Below are 22,492 nucleotides of genomic sequence, written 5' to 3'. Positions count from 1 at the left end.
TTGAGCAATATGGTGCACACCAATCATTCAATCTTTCGAGGAATAACAAGGCGAACGCCTCCTATTTCCTTTTTCGTTCAAATTAGTATTAAAAGTTGTTTACGGAAATCGAATATGCGTGGTAGTGAGGCGAGCGCCTCCCACTTGCTTATTCGAGGAATAATGAGGCGTGCACCACCTATTCCCTTATCCAAGTTTACTTAGAGTATTTTAACTGGAAGACGAAAGTTTGAGCAATATCGCGAGCTCCAATCATTCAAATATTCTAGAGATAGTGAAGCGAATGCCTCTTATACTCTTTTTTATCCAAAGTTTATTTAAGGGGGTTTAATCGGACAACAAGAATTCGAGCAATGTGGCGAATGCCAATCATTCGAATACTCGAGAGATAGTGAAGCGAACGCCACCTATACTATTTTTCATCCAAAGTTTTTATAAAAATGTTCTTAGGAGTCATGTTCATTTGAAAATGATTTGAATTCGATTTTACAGAATTAATCAGATTTAGATAGAAATACTTGACATTGGACCAAGATTTTCGCTTATGAATGAGATAAGTTTTATTTTATGTTGAAAATAAAGTAAAATTTTGATTTAATTAAAGATAATAATGATAGAACTCTTGATTGCTTGATTTTTATTATTTTATACGAGTTTATTAATCAATAATTAAAAATTAAGAGAAAAAAAGGTTGCAAGCAATAAGACCACAAGGTACATCATTGGGTCTAAAACTAGTAACAACAATAAATTAAGAATCTAATAAATCTAAGTGGGAGATGTACATAATAAGAGTTCCCAAAGTCCAATCCAACATTTTGTTGCTCTTTTTTAAATTTAAATAAATAAACTTAATAAATTCTAATGTTAATTAAATAAATAAATAAAAAGAATGGGAAAGAAACCCACACGTTTACCTTCCCCTTTATTTAGACTAAAAAAGTGAAGAGAAAAAAAATACAAAATAACACTATTTTTATTATTATTTTAATTCGAAAAATATGGAATATATATGAAAGAATTTAACAGGCCAGTAAAAATATGACAACACATTCCATAAAAATAATAATAAGTATAATAATAATGAGGATAAAATCAGTTTGATTTTTCAGCATCAATACCCTTCAATTTCAAAATAAGAGTTAATGTGAATTTACAGTAAAATGACTCCACCTCTCTTAGTGAAAGAAAACGTTCCTCCTCCTCTTATTAATTTTCGATTTTTTTTTTCAAAAATAATCAAATTTTTTTATTTTTTTTTCTAAAATAACAAAATTTTCAAAAAAAAATCAAAATAACCAAGTTTGGTAGAGGATGCGCTAGATGAATTGGCGCACCCCCATACCAATAAGAGGAGGCGCCAGTAGCATTGGTGCACGTGCATTGGGCCTCATGAGGAGGCGCCAATGCTTGTGGCCCCTGCATTGGCCCTCATGAGGAGGCGCCAATGCCTCTAGTTCCTGAGTGTATTTTTAAAGGTGAACGCCAATTCATGTGGTGCCTGCTTGTAATGGTCATGTGGGCGCCAATTCAACTGGCGCCCACATGTTTTGTCCAATATATGTTCCGTCTCTATAAATACCACGCCTTGCATACAATTATTTTCACTCAAATTCATCTCCTAGTCTAGTTCAACCATCAATTTCAATTTTCTTTGTTTCAACAATGTCTGCATACATTCAGAAACGAAATACTGATGTAATATTTTCTGCTGTTGCGGCTCCAATACAGGTTCGACTTTGGAACACAGATACATTTGAACGTCTTAATCGTACGTTGTACAGTTGGTTAGGGAGAAATTGGAGAGGGTGAACGGATTAGAAGAATACAATGGCTTGTGTCTACGTTCAACCAACACGGAGAAGTGCGCGAATGGGTGGATATTAAGACCGACCAAGACGCTCGTAGGATGATGCATTACATGTTCAAAATTGTTTTGATGGTTGTAATCACATATTGTTTGTATTCTAGTTGTTTTAATTGTTTGTGTTATTTTTTATGAACAACTGTCTTTTCGTCACAGACGTCTACTATGAAGTAAATTTAGTTTTCCATATATTGCAACAGAGATACTTTGAAATAAATTTAGCTTTCCATATATAGCAACAGAGGTACATCTGAATTTATCTGGTTGTGCTCGTTCCAACACTAGGACAGTTATTACGATTGTGACCTGGTTGACGGCATGAACTACATAGTCTAACCATTTTGTTCGCCGTATCCATTTCGGTTCGAATCCGGGTGCTGTTAGGGCGACCCTTTTTCTTCCTTCGCATAACTTCGTTGTGCCAAACGATGTCCCCTTGATATTCTGGCCAATAATCCTCTTTTTCCACTATCAAAAAACTAATTTTATAAACATTTGAAAGGCTGGCGACTTTGTAAACTTCAAATAGCAAGTAGGATGGATCCCTTTGAACCTTTGAGCACGCCGTAATGACATGGGAGCAGGGACTCGGCAACACTAGACCAACCTTTAGTTCGGTCAAAGGATCTTCATCACCAAAAGGATGATAAGAAGCACACACGCAATTGATCACCATCACCAAAAGGATGAAGGTAGGATCAAGACCCAAACTTGTTATCACCAAAAGGATGATAATAAGTCAACAATCACCATCACCAAAAGGATGAAGGTATTGTCGAACGACAAAACTTAGTACCACCAAAAGGATGATAATAAGTACACAACACAACTGATCACCATCACCAAAAGGATGAAGGTAGGATCAAGACACAAACTTGTTATCACCAAAAGGATGATAATAAGTCCACAATCACCATCACCAAAAGGATGAAGGTATTGTCAAACAACAAAACTTGTTATCACCAAAAGGATGATAATAAGTCAATAACCTTAAACATCACTGACACCAAAAGGATGACAGTAAGATCAAACAAACAGAACTTGTTATCACCAAAAGGATGCCAGTCACCCTAAAATTGTCAGGACAAAATAATACTCATTAAAAAAAATACAGTCTTTCCTCAAATTTTAACGATTCAACCGATTTTTCTGTATTCTCAAATAAATTCATTCTGACTGACATTTTAGGTATTGTTCATGATGCAATGTATGTAATGGTATGTATATGATGCAAAAAAATGAAATCGATTATGTGAAAATTTAGATATGCCCGGACAAAATTGGGGTACGACAGCTGCCCCTATTTAATTATCTTGAATTAGAAGGTAAAAATGACAATGGTCATCATACATTCGTGGTGGAAGGTAATTAAATACGAAAGGATCCAAATTTTGTCCTTTGAAATGCAATGGAGAGATGCAGATGAAAATGCAATGGGTACCAAGGTAATAGGGGTAGAATGCCAAATCAATGTCAACCCTCGAGTCGACATTCAAGTCTTGCAAAGGTCTTCATGATGTGAGACAGAAACTGATCATGTTTTCTGGCACCAAAAGGATGACAGTAAAGCTTGCTATCACCAAAAGGATGATATTGGTTCACCATGATTGTCAGGATTGTCATCACCAAAAGGATGATGGAGAAACTGAGCTTCAAACGCAGTCATCACCAAAAGGATGATGGTTACAGTGATAAAGTTTCCATTAACAGAGAGTATAATATCAAGGCTATCACCAAAAGGATGATAGTTGACTCATCAACTTCAGAAATCACCTGTTACCAAAAGGATAAAGGTAAGATCCTCCAACAAAACTTGTTATCACCAAAAGGATGATAATAAGTCGAATAACTCAATGATCACCATCACCAAAAGGATGAAGGTGTAATCACACAATAAACTTGTTATCACCAAAAGGATGATAATAAGTCAACAATCACCATCACCAAAAGGATGAAGGTATAATTAAAAAACACGACTTGTTATCGCCAAAAGGACGATAATAAGTCACACAACTCAAAGGATCTTCATCACCAAAAGGATGATAAGAAGCACACACGCAATTGATCACCATCACCAAAAGGATGAAGGTAGGATCAAGACCCAAACTTGTTATCACCAAAAGGATGATAATAAGTCAACAATCACCATCACCAAAAGGATGAAGGTATTGTCGAACGACAAAACTTAGTACCACCAAAAGGATGATAATAAGTACACAACACAACTGATCACCATCACCAAAAGGATGAAGGTAGGATCAAGACACAAACTTGTTATCACCAAAAGGATGATAATAAGTCCACAATCACCATCACCAAAAGGATGAAGGTATTGTCAAACAACAAAACTTGTTATCACCAAAAGGATGATAATAAGTCAATAACCTTAAACATCACTGACACCAAAAGGATGACAGTAAGATCAAACAAACAGAACTTGTTATCACCAAAAGGATGCCAGTCACCCTAAAATTGTCAGGACAAAATAATACTCATTAAAAAAAATACAGTCTTTCCTCAAATTTTAACGATTCAACCGATTTTTCTGTATTCTCAAATAAATTCATTCTGACTGACATTTTAGGTATTGTTCATGATGCAATGTATGTAATGGTATGTATATGATGCAAAAAAATGAAATCGATTATGTGAAAATTTAGATATGCCCGGACAAAATTGGGGTACGACAGCTGCCCCTATTTAATTATCTTGAATTAGAAGGTAAAAATGACAATGGTCATCATACATTCGTGGTGGAAGGTAATTAAATACGAAAGGATCCAAATTTTGTCCTTTGAAATGCAATGGAGAGATGCAGATGAAAATGCAATGGGTACCAAGGTAATAGGGGTAGAATGCCAAATCAATGTCAACCCTCGAGTCGACATTCAAGTCTTGCAAAGGTCTTCATGATGTGAGACAGAAACTGATCATGTTTTCTGGCACCAAAAGGATGACAGTAAAGCTTGCTATCACCAAAAGGATGATATTGGTTCACCATGATTGTCAGGATTGTCATCACCAAAAGGATGATGGAGAAACTGAGCTTCAAACGCAGTCATCACCAAAAGGATGATGGTTACAGTGATAAAGTTTCCATTAACAGAGAGTATAATATCAAGGCTATCACCAAAAGGATGATAGTTGACTCATCAACTTCAGAAATCACCTGTTACCAAAAGGATAAAGGTAAGATCCTCCAACAAAACTTGTTATCACCAAAAGGATGATAATAAGTCGAATAACTCAATGATCACCATCACCAAAAGGATGAAGGTGTAATCACACAATAAACTTGTTATCACCAAAAGGATGATAATAAGTCAACAATCACCATCACCAAAAGGATGAAGGTATAATTAAAAAACACGACTTGTTATCGCCAAAAGGACGATAATAAGTCACACAACTCAAAGGATCTTCATCACCAAAAGGATGATAAGAAGCACACACGCAATTGATCACCATCACCAAAAGGATGAAGGTAGGATCAAGACCCAAACTTGTTATCACCAAAAGGATGATAATAAGTCAACAATCACCATCACCAAAAGGATGAAGGTATTGTCGAACGACAAAACTTAGTACCACCAAAAGGATGATAATAAGTACACAACACAACTGATCACCATCACCAAAAGGATGAAGGTAGGATCAAGACACAAACTTGTTATCACCAAAAGGATGATAATAAGTCCACAATCACCATCACCAAAAGGATGAAGGTATTGTCAAACAACAAAACTTGTTATCACCAAAAGGATGATAATAAGTCAATAACCTTAAATATCACTGACACCAAAAGGATGACAGTAAGATCAAACAAACAGAACTTGTTATCACCAAAAGGATGATAATAAGGACAGAACTTCAAAACTTGTTATCACCAAAAGGATGATAATAAGCTGAAACAAACTCAATGATCGCCATCACCAAAAGGATGAGGGTAAGATCAAAAGAAAACCTTGTTATCACCAAAAGGATGATAATAAGTCAACAATCACCATCACCAAAAGGATGAAGGTATTGTTAAAAGACACAACTTGTTACCACCAAAAGGATGATAATAAGCACACACGCAATTGATCACCATCACCAAAAGGATGAAGGTAGGATCAAGACACAAACTTGTTATCACCAAAAGGATGATAATAAGTCAACATTCACCTTCACCAAAAGGATGGAGGTATAATTAAAAGACAAAACTTGTTACCACCAAAAGGATGATAATAAGTAGACAATCACCATCACCAAAAGGATGAAGGTAAGGTCAGACGACAAAACTTGTTATCACCAAAAGGATGATAATAAGTCAACATTCACCTTCACCAAAAGGATGGAGGTATAATTAAAAGACAAAACTTGTTACCACCAAAAGGATGATAATAAGTAGACAATCACCATCACCAAAAGGATGAAGGTAAGGTCAGACGACAAAACTTGTTATCACCAAAAGGATGATAATAAGTCAATAGTCACCATCACCAAAAGGATGAAGGTACTACAAACAACAGAACTCGTTATCACCAAAAGGATGATAATGAATCCACAATTACCATCACCAAAAGGATGAAGGTGAGATCATAACTTCAAAACTTGTTACCACCAAAAGGATGATAATAAGTTATAATAACTTCAAATGTTGCTGACACCAAAAGGATGACAGTGGGGTTGGACTTTCCAAATGTCACCATCACCAAAAGGATGATAGCTTAAACCAAACTCCATAATCTTTATCACCAAAAGGATGATATTTAGATTGAACTGGACGTCATCACTAAAAGGATGATGATTGAACCAGAATGACAAGGATTGCTTATCACCACAAGGATCGGCGACACCAAAAGGATGACGGTAAGTTGTAATAATTGCCGGGGTCGACATTCACCAAAAGGATGAAGGTTGAACCAAAACTTCAAGGATCTTCGACACCAAAAGGATGACAGTAAGATCACAAATGTCAAGGATTTACCATTACCAAAAGGATAACGGTTATTGTAAACAGGGTGATGATTAATATTATTCCTCAATGGTCTTTCACCAAAAGGATGATAACGAGAAAAATATTGGAAAAATAAGGCTACTGTCAAAGTTCAGTAAACCTGATTTGTTGGGTAGTGTTGGAACATTGATGGGTAAGACTTGCTTAGGGTATCGACAACAAAAGGTTGCAAAACCAATATTCTCTGGAGAGATGTAGTTTCCATCAACAAAAGGTTATGGGAAACGACTCATTGAGGGACGCTCAACGTGAAACACGGTCAGTGTTTGGAGAAACATTGTTTGACTTAGCTGAGGATAACATCTTATCAACAAAAGGTTGAAGGATGTAACTCCATGGGGAACGCCCGATAATAGGGTAAGAACTCACTCAGAGAAAAACAACGACTCAACTGAGGGTTGGCCTGGATGCCTACGACTAAACCTTGGATTTTGATTTGTACTATATGCATAAATGCCATGTATGCGTTTATGTAATGAGGTGATGCATGTGATGTATGTGATGCATGTTTGAATGCAAAGAATGATTGGTTTGTTTGGGATTGGCCCCCCTTTTCAAAGGCAATGTGTTTTCTGGAAACCAATGTTGGTTGTATTTATTTTTGTGAAGGTGCCACCAAGGTGGGCTTTGGTTTTTCTGGTAATTGTCACTGTGACTTGGACTATTGGTGGGTGGAAGGATCTGACTTCCCGACACTCGGTAGTTGATGATGCGATGAACGCGCAATAGGTGCGGATACTCTTGGTGCCCCAAGTTTGATCTCTTGTTGATATATTATGTATTTGTCTTTGAGAAGATCTCAACTTTTTCTTCTGAGATGTTTGGCCAGCCTGTAACTGAGCATAGCGACGTGATCAACGCATGTTGGTTATGCCTTTGATGTGCCCCAAGGATTCTTTTCAACATATTATGTTGTACTGGTATGAACTTTTGACGTTTTGGTTGTGAATTCAAGCAGTCACTAACGTATGACGCAATCTGCTTGACTGACTTGAAGATATGAAGGGAATTTGCCCCTTGCAACTTGTCTTGCCCCTGACTGTAGGGTGTTCAAAAGAATTCTCCTTGAAAGGGAACTTTAAGAGTGGTTATCTCATGACATGGTCTGAGTTTTTTTTTCAGCTCCTGAATTTTGCAGTGGTCTGCCCCTGATTAGCCTTTGAAGGACCTGCCCCAGACGGGCCAAGTGTTGAAGTGTTCTTCCTCCCTGATCAACCGATGCTTGGAGATTTGTCTTACACAGACTACTTCTTAGGTCAATATGATCAAAAGATGCCATGCCCCCTGATTTATGAGATGGTCTTGATTCGTGTCAGCACCAAAGATCAAGTACCTCTTGAATTGCCCCTTGTTGGAATTTTCTCGATGTCAAGCACTGACTGACAATTAAGAATTGTTATCCAAGAAATGGTGATTTTAATGCAACAGTTATGCAAACTTTGAAAAACAATCATTCACTTGGGAATGTTGTGGTAGTGTGTGGCGAGTGGATCATGTGTCCAAACGCGGTGCTGATTTAGCTAGCGTGTGAGTGATATAGTGAGAAAAGAAAATTAGCAAATCTTTAGGAGTCAGTTTACTCAACCTTGCTATAGTATGCTTTCAGAACAAACCTTACTTCAATTAGGTCTTTTGAAGGTTGTAACGTGGCTTGGCTCATGGTTATTGAAACAAAAGGATATAAGGCTCAAAGTTTATTTTAACCCACCCCTTCTTCATGATGATCTCCAATCCTACGTTCAGTTAACTCACACACATTCGTCTTTTGTAAGTGCAAGGATAAAGATGGTGATTCAAGGTTTCTTGGAATGGCAGCCACCTTATTTCGTTTTTTTTTTGATGTTGGTGACCCTTTGATTTTGGTATGGTGGTCACTGAATCTTGTTTTGTTTTGTTGAGGACTTTCATTGTCTCTCTTGTTTTTTTTTGTTTTGATCCCTAACTTTTGCATGGACCGCTTTGTTTGAAGCTTTAATCCATCGGGATTGCCCCTGTTTTTGCCTAAGTCTCCTTTCAGGGTGTTGGACTTAGCGGGCTCTTTCTTTGATTGATTTTTTTTGAAATTGTGACTGCCAAGTCATTGGTCATTGAAGAACAACCGTCATAAAATTTGGATTTGTACGGTTCCTTCGACACTTCAGGATGTGTGCGAAGAATATCATGTGGTTGATCCGCATATGGGATATTTCATCTTTGTAATTCGTATGTGTAGTCAGACTAACTGAACACTACCCTGCCCCAGGTTAAGCGTAAGGGTTTGTAGATCCGAAAGAAACTCCTACTTCTAGGCTCGAAGTGGTTGACTAGGGATTAACTCCTTATCTCTCAAGTGTTTAGGGATTTAAAACAATGCCTGTACATCATCAGCAAGGTTTTATCCGAAAGCATAAATCAGCAATTATGAGTATTTTGTTTTCGTCATCCTCCTTCCAACATTTACTAACAATAGTGTGATGAAAGAAAGTGAGGTGAAAAAGTATGTGTTTGTGATTTGCGAATGTGATAGATGAGTGAATATGAAAGATTGGTTCAAAGCATGCATAATCATCCCATTAATAAGACCAAATACAAATGACAATGTTTAAAGCATTCAGTACTTAAACAAACAAGATCAAATTACAAGAATGCAAAATGGTAAAAATGGCATAATGATTGCCTTCATTCAAAGCAACAGACTTCATCTCTTGATTCTTCGTCAGAATTTGCTCTCCTTGTTCAGGCCGGTGGGAAGCTTTACCTTCGAGCTTCACTTGACTCTGCATGCGCCGGCATGGGGTTTGTTGCAACGTTTGGCCTCGCTGGCGTGAATGTAAGTGTTTTACTATCAATCAGGTCTTGGACCTTGTGCTTGAAAGCCTTACAGTTCTCTATTGTGTGCCCTGGGACACCCATGTGATACTCACAGTGAGCATTGGCATCGTAGCCTGGAGGATATGGTGGAGTTGCAAGTGTTATCTCCTTCAGAACAACCGATCCATCCTTTAGCAGGTAGGGAAGGATCTTGCTGTATGACACTGGCAAATGATCGAAATGTCTTTCTGGCCTCCTTGCCCTTTGCTGGTTAGGCTGACGTTGTGGAGCACGTTGTTGTTGATTTTGATGTGGCTGCTGGTAAGCCGGCTGTTGATAAGGTTGTTGATATGGTTGATGATATGGTGTCGGGACGACAGCGACAACCTGATCGTAAGGCATAGGAGCACACGGACGTGCCCTATATCCTCCTCCTCTCATTATGGCGTTGGTCTGACCCTCTGGCTTCTTTGGGAGGTTAGGATAAGGTTTCTTCATCCCACCTGAAACATTGGCAGCACAAGGTAGTTTTCCCTTCTTGATTTGGCTCTCGATTCGTTCTCCCATGGAGACAACCTCAGCAAAAGTCGGGAAGCTGGAGCCCACCATCTTCTCCATGCATTGGGTATGCAGAGTTCCCATAAACATATCAATTAGCTCCTTGTCAAGAAGAGGAGGTTGGACACGAGCTGCTAGCTCTCTCCAACGTTGTGCGTATTCTTTGAATGACTCATTGTTGCGTTGAGTCATGTCTTGCAGCTGTGTGCGGTTGGGTGCTAGATCAGTGTTGTACTGATAATGCCTGAGGAATGCTTCAGCAAGGTCTCTCCATGATTGGACCTGACCTCTCTCTAGTTGCATGTACCACTCCAAGGATGCCCCACTAAGGCTATCTTGGAAGTAATGAATCAGGAGTTGATCATTACCGATGTGGGCAGCCATCTTGCGGCAGTAAGCTCTGAGGTGTGTTCTTGGGCAGCTGATTCCTTTGTATTTATCAAAGTCCGGGACCTTGAATTTTTGTGGAATCACGAGTCCTGGCACCAGGCACATATCAACGGCGTCCAAACCGGGAGTAGTGTGAACCTCCAAGGACTTAAACTTTTCCTCCAAAGCATGGAGTCTATCAACAGCTGGGTCTGGGAGACCTCCAACAGCAGGTTTGGCGGGTTGTGGCATGAATAAGGCGTCGTATGGATCGTCATCACCGATCATGGATCCATGGCGAGCAGATGTAGCAGAATGCTCATGGGGGTTCAGGTTGACCATGGGAACAGGAATAAGGATCGGTCCTCCTTCAGGATGGGCAGGATTACCATCAAGGTTAGTTACTCCAGGGATGCTAAGTGATGGCGATCCAAACTCGGCAGCAACTTTCCTAGCTTCAGCGTTAGTCTCAGCATCCTTCTCCTTTTGGGCCAAGAGTAACATGGTTTCCAGCAAGCGATCCATCTTTGCCTGCATGGAGTCAATGTCGGTCCTCATCGAAACTTGGTTGGCTTCAAGCTGTTCGAGTGTCATCTTGTAATTGCGGCGTGTCTCGTACCGGTGTCGAGTAGTCAGCGTTTACTAGACAAAGGGTAGAATATGGTGTAAGTTTTTGTTTCTGGAAGATGAAATGCAATGCATGTTTATGATATGCAAATGCATGAAATTTTTCCATGATCTTTCACAGAGGAATACAGACTCAAAATTATTCACACGTCAGGTACGTCAGGATAACAGGAAGAAGTACGGGTTTCTCTGGTTACTAGAAATTCCCAAAGGTAGGTTCTAGAGTTATGTTTTCAAGGAAGGAACTTAGACTCACGGATCAAGTTCAAAACTTCCTCGTAATGGTGGGCTGGCCACATTGTGATGGGAGTTCTGAAATGATCTAATCTAAGTGGGATTCTCGTATTGTACGAACAGGGTGTACACCCTTCGGTTCAATACTACATAATCGCCAATCATGAAAACAAAACTTGGGTTTGAGGCGAGGTCCCTAGAGTCACGGATCGTGTTTAGAACCTCCACCGCAATGATGGGCTAGCCATATTATGATGGGAACTCCAAACAGATCTACTCTAGGTGGAGTCTTCGTATTGTCCCAATAGGCGTACGCCCCTCGGTTCAATACTACACAACTCCGGGTTCTAAGTTTTTCTCGAAGCTCGGGTATGAAGCTTATCTCACAACATATACCAAGTACCATATCAAAGTATTAAGATAAAATACATACAATACAAACAATCAAAAAAGAATACAGAGAAATAAGTATGGAAGAAAGAATATCTTCCAACAGTCATAGCAAAATCAGACTAAGTTAGGCTAGACTCTCTCTTGCTTGGAGCAGGGTCCCCAGCAGAGTCGCCAGTCTGTCGCACCTCAAAAATGATGATAATGCGATCCCTCGCGATGGGACGCGGAAAAATGTTAGTTCGAACAGAGTCGCCACCGAACTTTATTTATCCCAATGAAGGGATAGGAAAATATCGAGAAAACCTCTATAGATAAGAATAATGGTCGTCGCAACCATATTCTGGTTCGGGAGTCGATTACGCAAGGGGAAGGTATTAGCACCCCTCACGTCCGTTGTACTCAACGGGAACCTCTTAGTCTGATTTTGCTATTTGACTGTTAATTGACTATTATTTGCTTGCTTCGAGTGATAAGAATTGATGATAGATATGGATGAAGACCTCAGGAGGGGGAAATGGGAGGTTTTTTATTAGTGTGCTCGCGAAGATACAGCAATCTCCTGCCTACGTATCCTTATAGTGCAATAAGGAAATCAGAGCATTCGTAGTTCGGGCTACTACGAATATTTGGGTGTTTTGTTTGGATGAACGACTGTGTTAGTCGGCGTTCTAACGGCTAAACGCTGGCTTGTCTACTCTCGGGGGAGGCTCTAGCACTGGTTTGTTGGGCGCATTAGAAAGGATTGACAGTGTTCTTTTGATGAGGTTTTGGTCACGCGGGGGTGACAAGTTGATTTGATGTGTTTGGGTGTTTTGGTTTCGATCGCTCGGGGGCGAGATGTTAATTTGATTTGTTGGAGGTGTTTTGAAGAACGACGAAAGGTTGAGCAATGTGGTGTACACCAATCGTCCAATTCTTTCGAGGAATAATAAGGCGTACGCCTTCTATTCCCTTTTTCGTTCGAATTTTTATCGAAGATTTGTTTGTGGATGTTGAATACGCACGGTAGTGAGGCGTACGCCTCCTACTTGCTTATTCAAGGAATAATGAGGCGTGCGCCTCCTATTCCTTTATCCAAGTTTATTTAACGTGTTTTAGTCGGAAGTCGATAATTTGTGCAATATGGCGTACGCCAATTATCCAAATAATCGAGAGATGGTGAGGCGTACGCCTCCCCTCTTTTATCATCCGAGGTTTAAATTGAGAAAGATATGTTTGGATGTTGGACTGGTAGGCTTGGAGTTATTCGATTGTGGTTTTGATTTGATGACGAAGATTCGAGCAATATGGCGTACGCCAATTATTCGAATAATCGAGAGATAATGAAGCGGATGCTCACTATTCTCCTTTTCATCTGAAATATGGAATTAAAAAGATTTGGAGTTTGTAGAAATGATTTGAAATTGTATGATTATGGTTTTGATTTGATGACGAAGATCCGAGCAATGTGGCGTTCGCCAATTATTCGAATAATCGAAAGGTAGGGAGGCGTACGCCTCCTATCCTCTTTTCATCTAAAATATGGAATTAAAAGGATTTGGAATTTGTAGAAATGATTTGGAAGATTTGATTTGAAATTGTTATGATTTAAGGTTTAATCGGGCGACAAGAACTCGCGCAATATGGCGTACGCCAATTATTCAAGTACTTGAGAAATAGTGAAGCGTACGCTTCCTATCTCCTTTTCATCCCAAGTTATATTTAAAAGAGAAAATTCTATTAGAAGTTATATTTGATTTGAAAAATGATTTAAGTTTGGTTTAAGATTTAAACGGGTGACAAGAACTCGCGCAATATGGCGTACGCCAATTATTCGAGTAATTGAGAAATAGTAAGGCGTACGCCTTCTATCTCCTTTTCATCCCAAATTTATATTTGAAAGAGAAAATTCCTTTGAGATTGAATGGTTTGGAAAAATGATTTGAATTTGTGTTTATGAATGAAAATGAAATTTATTTAGTGTATTATTTCATCTACTCGATTAATCAATAACCAAGTAGGTTTCATTGTAAGGAAGCCCAAGAGTAAGCTATGTGAGGTTGATGGCGATGCAAAGAGCAATCGACTTACAAGGGTGTTTTTTTTTAAAAATGGGCTCGATGTTTAAATCGAGAATTGTATGATTGTGCTTTTTGAAATTGGTTTGTGTTGTATGATGAAATGAAATTGAAAGTGATTATGAAATGTTTATAAAATGGAATTGAAAAGTGGTTTATTGACAAAATGAGTTGGCATATTTTCTTTTAACAAAATTAGTTCATTCAAAACCGATTAAATGGATTAATTAAAATTTATTTAGCTAAATCAAATTATCAGATTAATTAACTTAATTGTCAAAAATATAATTACTTGATTAGCTTGATTTGAATGGAAGTGGCACAAGTAACCATCTAAACCTATAATATATCACAAAAAAATGGTCTCTTCGTAATGACATCATGGTTTAACGTCATATCGAAATATTAAGCGGCAAAAAATGTCGTATTGACGTATCAACAATTTGATGGCGCACCGACATTGAATAGTCGGACCCAAGGATTCATTTTAATTCGAAATGTAATAAAATAAAAAAACTCAGCTTATTTACAACATTATCAGCATGTTACTAATCTTCTCAAGGGGTGCGGGTAAGCAATAAACAATTGATGCTAGTAAAAATTTATAGTAAATATCCGGACCTTTTCTTATGTCAAGACTTTGCACACAAAAGAAAATAATCAATCGCAGCAAGATGTATGATGAACATTTACGCTTGGAACGAACAATGATTCACATATCTTCAGCCCATAACAATGCTGTAAAGACGAAAATACTAAACCAGCCATATCCTAAATGTAAACCAACAAATAATTGAATAATAAATAAAACAAACAAATGTACAGTAAAATCGACAATCACCAAATTTCTACTGCTAATGGAAAACAACAAGTCCCTATCAAAACTTGAATGAACCAGAAAACAGTGGCTTTGTCATCTATTCGGGACTCCAATTTGACACCAATGTACATCAATTAAATGACTTTCAAACAAAACCAGAAAAAGAACTTGACTTAATCAATCAGATAGAGCATATCACAAATCAAACCTAATACATACGAATCATAATAAACAAATTTTGAAAGAGGATTTACCACCCAGGACCGACGATGTGTTGCAGGTAGTTGGTGAATAGCTCGTGACGGTTGAAGCGGAAACGGAAGAAGTGAGTGGTTCGTAGCAGAATCAAAGTGTAACAGCAGCAATCACTTGAAATCGATCATCTACCTAACATACCCATGCCTCTAAAGCTCACAATGATGGGCTTCAAACTTTCCCTGTAAACATCAAATATTTCCAACAGCAACACATTTCCAACAAATCAGTTAGACAAGAATCAAATTTTTTACAGGGATGGTTGAGAGGTAGTGCGAAATGGGTTTGGTTTTAAGGGTTTGGCATTAACGGAGGGTGGATTTGGTTTCGGCGATGAGGAAAGTCTGAGCGGCGAGAAGTAGATCGGAGAGAGTCGTGAGGGCTTCGATTTTCGTTGTGAGGGGAAAATGAAGAGTTTATGGTGGTTGTTGAAGGGTGATTTGACGGTGAGAGGAGGCGATGAAGACGAAGAGGGTTTCGGATTTAAGGAAGAAGGAGGGTTTGCGATTGGGAGTTATTGAGTAAGGGATTTCGCCGGTGGGGCGATTTGGGGAGCGTTGGAGCTGGATGGTGGTTTTGGGTGGTGAAGTGGAGGCAGAGTTTTGTGATGGTTAAGAAGTTTGAAGGTGGTGTCGCGATGATGATGAGGAGCGGATGGTGTATAACGAGAGTGAAAGGGTTTTTTCGCGAGCGTTGTGGTTGGAGGTTTGTATGGTGGTAGGCGGCTTTTGGAGAGTGAAGAAGATGAGAGGAGTTTGAGAGAGGCGAGGGTTTGTGGGTTCTTTTTCTCAGGAGAAAAATTGTGAGGTGAGGGAAGAGAGATTGATTTGTGTGTTTTTCGTGACATTGTGAGTGAGGTCAGAGTGAGAGGATGAAGGTGAGTGGGTAGCGATTTTTTTTAGAGAGTTTTTTTGAGTGAGTGATTCAGAGTGAGTCCGTTGTGAGAGTTTTCGTGAGAATGAATAGTGAGTGAGTGAAATAATTTGTTTTTTTCAGCTGAGAGTGAGAGAGGTTGGAGAGTTTTTTAGGGAGAAACGGATTTTTGTTGGTGGTGAGGGGGATGGAGGATTTTGTTTGTGTTGAGAGACGTTCGGGTCTTCTTCCAGAGAGTTTTGTGAGTATATGATGAGGGAGAGTGATTTGTGTGAGAGGATTTTGTTGGGAGTGGCAGTGGTAGTGGAGCGACATGTGAGAGCTAGCTGACAAAATGAAAAGAGAATCCAATGCCTTTTTTTCTTTTTTTTTTAATTTAATGCTTATTATTTATTTAAAAAATAAAATCAACAAAGAAAAACCTAATTAATATTTGATTCTAATTAATATCTAAAAAAAACTAACTAATATTTTAAAAAATCTAACCAATATTTAATTTAAACATATTCTAATTATTTTAATTACGTATCTAAACAAAAAATAATGACCAATTAAAATAGAAATCAAGTACCAATTTTATTCGGAAAATTAAGCCAGTCACCCTAAAATTGTCAGGACAAAATAATACTCATTAAAAAAAATACAGTCTTTCCTCAAATTTTAACGATTCAACCGATTTTTCTGTATTCTCAAATAAATTCATTCTGACTGACATTTTAGGTATTGTTCATGATGCAATGTATGTAATGGTATGTATATGATGCAAAAAAATGAAATCGATTCTGTGAAAATTTAGATATGCCCGGACAAAATTGGGGTACGACAAACACCCGTAACATACATCACCCCATCTGACATCTCCTTCAACATCACCTGTACTACACAAAACATCCTTTTCAACATCATCTGTCATCTATTTATAGCATAGCTACTTCATAGCACATATTAACTTCAGCTCTCCTTTAGCTACTTCTCCCCCTTTTAAGTCAAAATAGACCAAAGAGACCCATGAGACAAAATAAATGTCTATTAGTCCAACAGAGAATGTCACATAGAATGTTAAAACATATAGAATGTTAAAACATATTGTCAGGTGTTACAGAACCATAAATTATACACAGCTAAATAAGCTGAGATAAAAGGAATCTAGAGAAATCACAAAGAACCCAAGAAATTACATCAAGGAATCAAAATAAGACTGCCAAAACAAACATCAAACATCAAGGCATCCAGAACAGCACATCATCATAACAGGGGAACAATCTTCACCAACACTCAGTCAGAGGAGCTAGCATCTTCATCAGCTTCAGACCCAGAACTTCCACTTGATTTATCTTGAGATTCAGACCTCTCACTAGAGGTGTGGGCTTCTGTATCCTTGGCTTGACCAACATCTTCTCTATCACCTTGCTCCAAGCTATTAATCAGAACCTCCAGAGCTTCTTTCCTAGCTTTAGCCACCCTTATCCCAGTCTCCAATTCCTTACAGGTCTCTTTCAGTTCAGCAATCAGGCCACCTTGAGAGGTTGGCTTCTTCACAGCAAATGTCATGACAATGTCATTGACATGTCTGCCTTCAAATAATTTGTAATGAACTGACAATGGAGGTTTTCTTCTACTAGGGATATCACTTGTGCTTAGAATTCTAGGTTGCTGGCTTAGGATTATCCCACAAATTATTGAGGGAAAAGCTATGGGCAGCTTCACTGCATTTGTAGAAGCATGTTTGACAATTTGTTCAAGCATGAATATACCATAATCAAAATTAAGCTTGGTTCCAATAGCAAATATGAGCCTTCCAAGAGCATTTGAGATTGTAGAGATGTGATTTATTGGTACCCAGTTTGCTAACCCTATCTTGTGCAAGATAGCATATTTCACTATTAATTTTCCAGCAGAGAGTTGCTTCTTGCTTGGCCACTCCTTGACCTGTCCAGCAGTTACTTTCCTACAGACCTCATTGTCTGTGGCCTCTAGTTCACCAACACCTTCTGTTCCTCTTCCTAGGAACTTATTGATCATAGTTGGAGAAAACTTCACACACTTTACTCTAACAAACACCTTACAAAACTCTTTGTTGTTCTTGTCAGCAATGTCCTCAGGGATGTTCACCACAAACTCTTTAACAAGACCTTCAAAACACTGAGATAAACCACTAACAGTCTTCATTAATCCAGCAGACTTAATCAGGTCCATGACCTCCTTAACCTCCACAACATCCTTTCCCAGTTCTCTTTCCATAACCACTCTCCTTTGGATTACAAATTTCCACTTTGCTGCACCATCTTCAAGATGGAAGGAAATGTTATCCAAGTGTACAGCAGCAACCTTAGCAGGAGATTTTCTAGCAGTTGACTTTTTGACAGGAGATATGTCAAGGACATCGTCTTCAACATCTTCCTCTGAATCAAAACTTTCTCTTACCTTTCTCTTTTTTACCCCCACTTTACTCCAAGACTTTGAAGGGCCTACAACTGTAGCCTTCTTACCAGTTTTGGCTGTCATCATCTCAGCCACAGACCTACCCTTCCTGGTCTTAATTCTCTTTGCAACACTTGGCTTCAAGTGATGAAGCAAGCTGCCATCTTCATCATCTAAGCTTTCTTCTTCCAAATCAATCACCTTCTTAGCAGAGTCATGCTTCTTAGACTGAGAAGCATCTACAGATTTCTTACTAGGCAAGGTTTTCCCTAAAGAACACAATCCTTCTGCAGCAATATCTTTCTCAGACCTAGATGAATCATCATCTTTCTCATTGTGAGGTTCAACCTCAGGAGAGGGGTCCCTTCTCGATAGAGGAGTAGAAACTCCCTTTACTGAGTGTCCTTCATTAAGGATCCTCGTGACAAGATTTCTAATGACACGATCAGTATGATGCATGTCATCCTTAGAGGTAGGGTTATCATAACTGTTACCTTGAGTATGTCCTGTAGTGGAGGATGGACCAGGAGCGTCGCCTGGGATGTCTGATAGGGGAATCACTTCCAAAATGTCTTCATTAAGAAAATCCATAGAGGGTGTTCTAGCTTTGTGCGCAGGTTTGGTGTTTTTAGAACTAGAAGATGAAGGATGTTGTGACATCTTGTTGAGCTTGTGAAAGGATTTCTGTTTCCCTAGCAGAGAAGGTCGATGAAGTTTGAGGAAGGTGGAAATGTTTGATCTGAGGTTGCGTGTGAAAATGCTATAGATGGAAGTTCCAATACTAGGTAATGATATAACATAAATGGGGCACTTTCTTTTAAGTGGACAGACAATATTTTTATTAGCTTTTCCACTCCAAATTAATTGCTATAAATTCTCATAGATACAAATCCCTAATTTCCCTCTTAGACATTCAATTTGATTAGCATCCAAAGCCTTTGTAAATATGTCAGTTAATTGCATTTCAGTAGTAACATGCTCCAGGGCTATGATTTTCTCTTCCACTAGTTCTCTAATAAAATGATGACGAATATCAATGTGTTTTGTCCTGCTATGCTGAATAGGACTCTTAGAAATATTTATAGCACTCAGGTTGTCACAGTACAATGTCATGACATCTTGCGTGACATTGTATTCAGTCAACATCTGTTTCATCCAAACCAGTTGAGAACAACTACTTCCAGCTGCTATGTATTCAGCTTCAGCAGTGGACAAGGACACACAATTTTGTCTAAACCATTATATTAAGTTGTTCCCCAAGAAGAAACATCCTCCTGATGTGCTTTTCCTATCATCAGCAATTCCAACCCAGTCATCATCACAGTATCCAGTCAACATAGATCCAGATCCATGAGTATACAACATCCCATAGTCACTGGTGCCATTGACATATTTCAGTATCCTTTTTACTTGGTTTATGTGACTGATTTTTGGTTCAGCTTAATATCTAGCACAAACACCTACAACAAAAGCAATGTCAGGTCGGCTTGCTGTTAGATATAGCAGACTCCCTATCATGCTTTTGTAGAGACTTTGATCTACACTAACACCATTTTCATCTTTGGAGACTTTCAAATGTGTAGGAGCAGGTGTCCTTTTATGACTTGCATTCTCCATGCCAAACTTCTTAACAATGTTCTTAGCATATTTACTTTGAGATAGAAAGATAGAATCTTCCATTTGTTTGACTTGTAGCCCAAGAAAGTAGGTCAGCTCTCCAACAAGGCTCATCTCAAACTCAGACTGCATTTGTCTAACAAAATGTTCGACCATCTGATCTGAGATCCCACCAAACACAATATCATCTACATATATTTGTGCCACCAGGAGTTTTCCTCCTTCATTCTTCATAAATAGGGTCTTATCAATACCTCTTTTCCTGTATCCATTGTTAGTGAGGAACACAGTGAGTCTCTCATACCAAGCCCTAGGAGCTTGCTTCAAACCATAGAGGGATTTCTTCAATCTGTACACATGCTTGGGAAGATTTGGATCTGTGAATCCTTTAGGATGTTCAACATATACTTCCTCATTTAAGTAGCCATTCAAGAAGGCACTTTTTACATCCATTTGGAACAGTTTGAATTTCAGAATACATGTCACTCCAAGCAATAGTCTAATGGACTCAAGGCGAGCTACAGGAGAAAATGTTTCATCAAAATCTACTCCTTCAACCTGAGTATATCCTTGTGCTACTAATCTTGCTTTATTTTTAGTAACCACCCCTTGTTTATCAGATTTATTCTTATACACCCACTTTGTACCTATGACATTTATTCCTTCAGGTCTTGGAACCAGTTCCCATACTTCATTTCTCCTGAATTGGCCTAACTCTTCCTACATGGCATTGATCCAGAACTCACCAATCAAGGCTTCCTTGACATTCCTAGGCTCAACCTTGGACACAAAACAACCATGTGAGATCACTTCCCTTGATCTAGTTGTGACCCCTTTATTTGGGTCTCCTATAATGAGAGCTTTAGGTAGATCCTTCTGAATTCTGATAGAGGGTCCCTTATTAATTTTTTTTGCTTCAAGTTTTGCTTGAGTGAGTTCATTCTCATTACTTTTGTCTGGGAAATCAGCTGGGGAATCATTTAGGGATGTCTCAACATCGTCTGTGACATTAGTCCGCTGATCATCAACCACAACATTGATAGATTCCATCATTACTTTTGTTCTGGAATTAAAGACTCTAAATGCTCTGTTGTTTGTTGAGTAGCCCAGAAATATTCCTTCATCACTCTTGGGATCCATCTTCCTTCTTTGTTCACGATCAGTCAAGATATAACATTTACTACCAAACACATGGAAGTATTTGACTGTAGGTCTTCTCCCCTTCTAGACTTCATATAAAGTAGTAGGAGTCCCTTTCTTCAAGGTTACTCTATTGTGAACATAGAAGGTTGTGTTCATAACTTCAGCCCAGAAGTGGTAGGGCAATTTCTTAGCATGAATCATAGCTCTGGCTGATTGTTGGAGAGTTCTATTTTTCCTCTCTACCACACCATTTTGCTGAGGAGTAATGGGAGATGAGAACTCATGACTAATTCCTTCTGATGCACAAAATCCAACAAATTTGCCGTTCTCAAATTCCTTCCCATGATCACTTCTGATTTTGATAACCTGACTTTCTTTTTCTCTTGGAAGTCTTAGACAAATATCTTTGAAGACTTCAAATACATCAGATTTTTCTCTTATAAAATTGACCCAGGTGTATATGGAGAAATCATCCACCACTACATAATCATACTTCTTCCCACCAAGACTTTCCACCTGCATGGGTCCCATCAAGTCCATATGGAGAAGTTCCAGCACTCTGGAAGTGGTGTCATGTCTGAGCTTCTGATGTGACATCTTTGTCTATTTTCCAATCTGACACTCTCCACAAACTTTTCCCTCATCAATCTTAAAGTTGGGAATTCCTCTAACAGCTTCAACAGATATAATCCTCTTCATTCCTTTAAGATGCAGATGGCCCAATCTTTGATGCCATATCTTCATTTCTTCTTCTTTGGCTAGAGTACACATTGATGAATAACCAGTTTCTTGAGAACTCCACATGTAGCAGTTGTCCTTAGACCTGACTCAGTTCATGATCACTTCATTTTCTTTATTAGTAATCAGACATTCAGTTTTTGTGAAGTTTACAGTTAGACCTTGGTCACATAGTTGGCTGATGCTTATTAGGTTTGCAGTCAGTCCCTTAACAAGTAGGACATTGTCAAGGTTAGGGACTCCAAGGCAGTTAAGCTTACCAATCCCCTTGATTTCACCCTCTGCTCCATCACCAAAAGTTACATAGCTGGTGGCATAAGGATGAAGGCCAGTTAGTAGGTTTTTGTTTCCAGCCATGTGTATGGAGCACCCACTGTCAAAATACCAGTCTTCTTTGGCTGAAACTCTGAAGGAAGTGTGAGCTATCAGGTTTGTAACACCAGTCCTAGGAACCCATTATTTTCTGTTAACAGGTATGTGATGTTTGGGTATAGGTTGATGATGAGAAGGACTAGGATAGCCATACAACTTATAGCAGAATGGTTTTATATGGCCATATTTTCCACAGTAATGACATCTCCATCTTTGATGTTTCCCTTTATGATGTCTTTGTTTATGATGTTGTGACATATGATGTGACATCTTTGGTTTGCTACCAGTGTGACTACACTCAGGTTTGGATTTTGGTTTGCTACCAGTGTGACTGCACTCAGGTTTGGATTCATTGA

Source organism: Lathyrus oleraceus, chromosome 7 (assembly GCF_024323335.1).
Source record: "Lathyrus oleraceus cultivar Zhongwan6 chromosome 7, CAAS_Psat_ZW6_1.0, whole genome shotgun sequence".
NCBI lineage: Eukaryota > Viridiplantae > Streptophyta > Magnoliopsida > Fabales > Fabaceae > Lathyrus > Lathyrus oleraceus.
This window is presented reverse-complemented; position numbering follows the sequence as displayed.